Below are 6,715 nucleotides of genomic sequence, written 5' to 3' on the forward strand. Positions count from 1 at the left end.
AGTAGCTGGGACTACAGGCACATCCGACCATGCCCAGCTAATTTTTGTATTTTTAGTAGAGACAGAATTTCACCACGTTGGCCAGGCTGTTCTCAAACTCCTAACCTCAGGTAATTCTCCTGCCTCCGCCTCCCAAAGTGCTGGGATTATAGGTGTGAGCCATTGCACCCAGCTTTAGCATTTCTATCTACAAAGTTTTCTTGTTAAATGGAAGAGGACTGTTGCAGTTATCTATTGCCATGTTTACAGATATCCCAAAACTTCATGGCTTAAATCATACCATTTTATTTATTTACTTACAATTCATGTTAAAATCCATTAGTTCATCATGAGATCCCTTCACCAAGAAAAAAACACAACTGTATTGATCACCTTTGGAGGATCCTAGGGAAACAACTGACTAACTTAAAATCTATTTAGATCGTTTTGTAGTTCACAGGTGTGATAATTGGGTGTTCATGTGCACGTGTGAGATGTGCCACACTCCAGCCTTGTTACAACATCAGCATGTTACCCATCTGACATGAAAACAACAAAACAAAATAAAATTGGGTTAATGGAGAGACAGAATTAAGAATTTATTTTGTCCTTACATGTAAGCTACCTGTCAGCATTGATGAAGAAACATTTGTCTACAAAAGTATTTCAGATAATAAAGAAGCAATTTTTTAAATCACCATTTATAACCCCTAATTAACTACTGACCCTAGGCAACGATTATCAATGTCTGATAATGTCATAGGAAGAGACTTTTGAACATTATCATGTGCCTCCTGATAGATGTGTGCAACATCACCCATGAAGTTGTGTTGCCAACAACAACAAAGTGTTGAATCTGATCAAGCCTTTAGTTCTAACTACCATTTCACAGGAAATAACAAGGAACACTGTAACATATTTTCTTTAAAAAAAAAAAAGCAGTATAAGGATGGGATCAGCAAAATCTAGACTATGGGAAACTCAGTAGGTCAAAAAACCAAGTTTCTTCAATAAAAAACCTTAAAAATAAAGCAGAGAGAGTGATGGGGTGGATGGTAAATGGGTGCAGATGTGGGGAGAAAGTTAAAATACTTAGCAATCAATTGCAATGTATGGGCCTTATTGGGATCCAGACAAAAACTGTAAAAGAAGAAGAAAGCCAGGCACAGTGGATCACACCTGTAATCCCAGAACTTTAAAAGGCCAAGTGGATCACTTGAGCTTAGGAGTTCAAGACCAGCCTGGGCAACACGGTAAAACCCTGTCTATACAAAAATTACAAATATTAGCCTTGCATGGTGGTGCATACCTGTAGTCCCAGCTACTCAGGAGGCTGAGATGGGAGAATCTCTTCAGCCCAGGAGGTGGAGGCTGTATTGAGCCATGATCATGCCACTGCACTCTAGCCTGGGTAACAGAGCAAGACCCTGTCTCAAGAAAGAAAAAAAAAAAGAAAAATATAATAAGAAGTTAGTTGGGGAAGTGTGAATAATGACCAGATATTTGATGATATTAAGGAATTATTGTTAATTTTTTAGATGTGATGGTAACATTATAATTTTGCTTTATAAAAAGAGTTTTTGTTTGGGTGCAGCGACTCGCATCTATAATTCCAGCACTTTGGGAGGCTGAGGCAGGAGGACCGTTTGAGCCCGGGAGTTCAAGGTTATAGTGAATTTTGATCCCGCCACTGTACTCCAGCCTGGGTGACACAGGAAGGCCCTGTCTCAAAAAATAGTTCTTACCTTTTAGACATAATACTAAAATATATACAGGGAAATGATGTATTATCTAGAATTTTTTCTAAATAATCAGGGGTGAGATTGTAGGTGGGTATATAGGTGAAACAAAAGTGGCTATTTATTGTTAGCTGACATTGGGAAATGGATACTATTAGCTCTATTTGAATGTGTTTGGAAAGTTCCATAGTTTTGTTGTTTTTTTTTTTAATCAACAGAAATGACTGAAAGAAATGAAATATCATAGCTTCCAAACCAGAACGGGGAGAAAAGGAAAGATAGGGCAGGGAGAAAAAACAGGAAAACTTTACTAGTCCTATAGAAGGCAAGAAAGAAGAAAAAAAAAGTTACCCAAATAGTTATCTGCTAGCAAATGAGACCCCTTTTCCCAAATCTTACACAGTCATGTTTCGACTGCCCATATCTGGTCTCTGTAGTGAAAGTGCGTTGAGCTAGGACACGACGTTCTGATCCTGGCCCTCTCTGGGCTAAGTTGTCCCTTGCATGGCTCCTCAGGCTATATTAAGACCCTGGACATCCTTTGACCATTGGCAGCTTTGTGACAGCTGGCTGGGGATAGAGATTCAGTTTGCTGCCACAGAAGAAAGCAAAGCCAACTAGGTCACATGAGGAAGTAATCTGAGCCCTTAGCTCCAACCTGAGAGCTAAGTTTCATCTTGCCTGCTGCTGTGAGGCTGTCAGGGAGAACCTGATGCTGCATGACCGAAAGAAAAAGCCAACCTCTAAGACCCCCTTGCCAAGAACATTGCCTTTTACAAACTCTTGAAGTATGATTTGGGAAGTTTCTAGTAAGAGTGACTGGCAGCTGACTTGAATGAAAGTAAATGTCAGAGAAGGGGGAAATGGGATTGGAGCAGTGAATACCACAAAGATGGCGGCATCTTAGTGACTGTATTTTTAGAGGGGATGGGAATCTTGAAGAGGAAGAAAATCTTTCTTCCCTCTCTCAAATATTGTTATGAATAAATGTTACTTCATTTTTTCTTCCTTCCAGGTGCAACCGTTTCAGCTGCTTTCTAGTTATTTCCCCATATGTTCTCTATTTTTTTCCTTTTTTACCCTTTGATTTCTTTTTTCAAAGCAGAACTCTGCTTATCGCTATCTACTAAGTACTGCATTTCTCCCCATATCTCTCCCTGGATGTGCAGCTTTCTTATTTCATTCCTATCTCCATTCCTGTTCCCCTTGCCTCTTTGTCAAATCTTGTGCTGCCTTTTTTTTTTTCTGTTAATCACTCCTCTGCCTCTGCTTTTCCTCTGAATTTCTATACCTTAGTCACTCTGAAACTCTGTGCCTTGTTCTCTTCTTGCCCTTGTCTCCTCTAGTGCATATAACGTCCATGAAAGGATTATGCAGCCGGAAGCTCTCAGAGTAAGGTCAGAGTGCTCTGATGTGGAAAAGCTTCTATAGTGACTGCACTTTATTGGTGGAGGTTGTTGTCCCTTTTTATCCTCCTAGAGCATTTACTAGGTATGATGTCGGGATCTTTCTTTGTTTTGCTCATAAAAATCTCTCAGGACTCTGAAAGTCGGGTTGCTTTTTCCTTCCTAACTTGCGTCTCAATTTTATTATCACCTTAAGTGGCATCTGGTTGACAATGAGAAGAAAGAATTCAGAGAAAGAAATAGAATGGGGGAAAAAATGACCTGTGTCACCTACCAAAAGCTGGCTTGGGCTTAGCTTAGCTAATGTTTTTCTTGGGAAATTGTGGTACACCAACACAGTAATACATTTTTATAACGATGGAGATCTAGAACTGTTCTAAAAAGGAAACAACAACAACAAAAAAACTATATGAAAGAAAAATTTTTAAAAATGAGTATACCAAGTGGTAGACCCACAAATTATTTATTTGGATAGCAATACATAAACTTACTATGTCAGCACCATCCTACATATTTTCTATATATTCACCCATGGTTTTCTCAACAGATTATGGGCCAGGTACTATAGGCCCAATTCTGCAGGTGAGAAAAATGAGGCACAGAGAGGTTAACATTTTTGTCCATGGTATTACGCAGTTAGTAAGTAGTAGCCTCAGATCTGATCCCAAGCCATCTCACTACAGAGTTCATGGAATTAACTGCTGTAGCATTTTGAATTTTTATAGCAATTTTTACTTGCTTTCATTAGTAAAGCTCTAAATGAAGTTTAGCCCTCCAGTGTTTCAGTAAGAAGACGAGTTTCAGGATTTCGACCACATAAAAATTTTGTATAAACCTCATCACATTCCAAAGACTTCTACCTGATATCCTTAGGTAACAGGCAGTGGGAAGCCAGAGGGAAGCCAGAGAAAAAGGTGTCCAACAATAAGACAGTCTTCAGGCCGGGTGCAGTGGCTCACGCCTGTAATCCCAGCACTTTGGGAATCCGAGGTGGGCGGATCACAAGGTCAGGAGTTCGAGACCAGACTGACCAACATGGTGAAACCCCGTCTCTACCAATAATACAAAAATTAGCCAGGTGTGGTTGCACATGCCTGTAATCCCAGCTATTCAGGAGGCTGAGGCAGAAGAATTGCTTGAATCCAGGAGGTGGAGGTTGCAGTGAGCCGAGATCGCACCGCTGCACTCCAACCTGGGTGACAGAGCGAGACTCTGTCTGAAAGAAAAAAAAAGAAGAAGAAGAAAGCCTTCAGTTCCTTTGTTTATTTGTTTGTTTTTGAGATGGAGTCTCAAAACGATTACCCAGGTTGGAGTGCAGTGGCACGATCTTGGCTCACTGCAACCTCCACCTCCTGGGTTCGAGCGATTCTCGTGCCTCTGCCTCCCAAGGAGCTGAGGTTACAGGCACCTGCCATCACACCGGGCTAATTTTTTTTTTTTTTTGTATTTTTTAAGTAAAGACAGGGTTTCGCCATGTTGGCTGGGCTGGTCTTGAACTCCCGACCTCAAATGATCTGCCTGCCTCAGCCTCCGAAAGTGCTGGGATTACAGGTGTGAACCATTGTGCCTAGCCAAAATCCTTCAGTTCTTAAAGTACTTTTTTTTTTTTTTTTTTTTGAGGCAGAGTCTCACTGTGTTGCCCAGGCTGGGGTGCAGTGGTACAGTCTTGGCTCACTGCAACCTCTGCCTCCCAGGTTCAAGCGATTCTCCTGCCTCAGCCTCCCAAGTAGCTGGGATTCCAGGCACGAACCATCATGCCTGACTAATTTTTGCATTTTTTGTAAAGACAGGATTTCACCATGTTGACCAAGCTGGTCTCAAACTCCTGACTTCAAGTGATCCTCCCCCATCGGCCTCCCAAAGTGCTAGGATTACAGGTGTGAGCCACTGTGCCTGGCCCAGTTCTTAAAGTGCTTTAAGTAGTTAGTTGTTCCTAATTATTCACCACTAGACATAATGCTAATATATTCTTATGGCTTAATCTTTGTTTATATCCATGATTCTAAAAAAGTTATAATAAAGACAATTTAAAAATAAGTCATATAATTTTCACCAGTATCAGTCAGAAACATTATAAGATCATTGTTAAATGATAGTTTTCAGAGAAAATTATTTTATGTGAAAAATTCTAAGTAGAACTATTGCATAGACTACAATTCAAAAATTTTAAAAAGAACAAGAAGAGACTCTATTAAGGTTAAATTTTAATGTAATCAGAAATCAGATTGTATATGCTGGAAGTAATACATGATTTTAAAAATCAACATGCATGACCAGGCGTGGTGGCTCTCACCTGTAATCCCAGCACTTTGGGAGGCCGAGGTGGGCAAATCACAAGGTCAGGAGTTCGAGACTAGCCTGGTCAACATGGTGAAACCCCATCTCTCCTAAAAATACAAAAAATTTGCTGGGCGTGGTGGCATGTGGCTGTAATCCCAGCCACTCAGGAGGCTAAGCAGGAGAATCACTTGAACCCTGGAGACGGAGGTTGCAGTGAGCTGAGACTGCACCACTGCACTCCAACCCAGGTGACAGTGCAAGACTCCATCTCAAAAAAAAGCAAACAAAGAAACAAACAAACAAACAAAAATCAACATGCACAACTTATTTTAGAGGAATTTTAATATAGAATGATATAAGAAAATAGATGTAGCTGTGACATGAATGTGCTATTCATATATTGCAGGCGAATTGTCAAGATGATATGGTAAATTTACATATGCTGGTGATAGCAAGTATAAAACCCAGATATATAAGTCAAGGTAGGAAATATCTATCATTTGAGAAGGAATTATCTACAAGATGTAAGATTTTGACCAGGAGCCAAGAAAAAGGCTGTTGAGCCTCACTGTCAGCTCTTGCTCCTATGAGACTACAGAAAAGCTGTCTCTCTTCTGTTGTTTACAGTGAATTGTCTATAATCTTTTAATAGTTGGCAATGAATTTGCTGGAATAGCTGAGTGATTATCAGTCCTTATACTCCACAGATCAATACTCCATCATTACACTTTGGACATAGCTTTCAGTTGGCTGGGAGGAGGAAGAAGCTGACCAAGTTGCTTTTCCAAGATGCGTCATAGCAGGCAGTGTGGGAGACTAAACTGAGATTTACCGTATGCCTTAATATCCTTTGGACTCCAAAGTTTTGAAGATTACTGCAGGATATTGAAGGTGACTGAGACCCACACCTTCAGTAACTAGTTTCTGGTCTGCCCTATTTATATCAATGTGTCATATCAATGATATGTAGCCTGGAGGTTTTGATAACTGACTTGGAAATTCTGCCATAGTCTGATCCTTTTATTCCCCTTACTAATATAGGGTTGAATTAGTGGCATTGTGGTACCAAATTCTCTAGATGCATTTGTGCAAGTGTGTACACATGCAACTCATTACTTCTTTCTTTTCTTTTCTTTTCTTTTCTGTGTGTGTGTGTGTGTGTGTGTGTGTGTGTGTGTGACAAAGTCTTGCTCTGTTGCCCAGGCTGGAGTGCAGTGTTGTGATCTCAGCTCACTGCAACCTCTGCCTTCCAGGTTCAAGCGATTCTCCTGCCTCAGTCTCCCGAGTAGCTGGGACTACAGGTGCCCACCA

At 40.5% G+C, this 6,715-nt stretch overlaps 1 non-coding gene across 1 annotated transcript; it reads left to right on the top strand.

Moving 5' to 3' along the window:
- Positions 1–420: 420 nt before the first annotated feature.
- LOC119624079 (small nucleolar RNA U13) lies at positions 421–524 on the top strand. The gene has a single exon (XR_005240167.1). It is a non-coding gene; the product is annotated as a small nucleolar RNA U13 (small nucleolar RNA).
- The last annotated feature ends 6,191 nt before the right edge of the window (positions 525–6,715 follow it).

Source organism: Chlorocebus sabaeus, chromosome 7 (assembly GCF_047675955.1).
Source record: "Chlorocebus sabaeus isolate Y175 chromosome 7, mChlSab1.0.hap1, whole genome shotgun sequence".
NCBI classification, from domain to species: domain Eukaryota; kingdom Metazoa; phylum Chordata; class Mammalia; order Primates; family Cercopithecidae; genus Chlorocebus; species Chlorocebus sabaeus.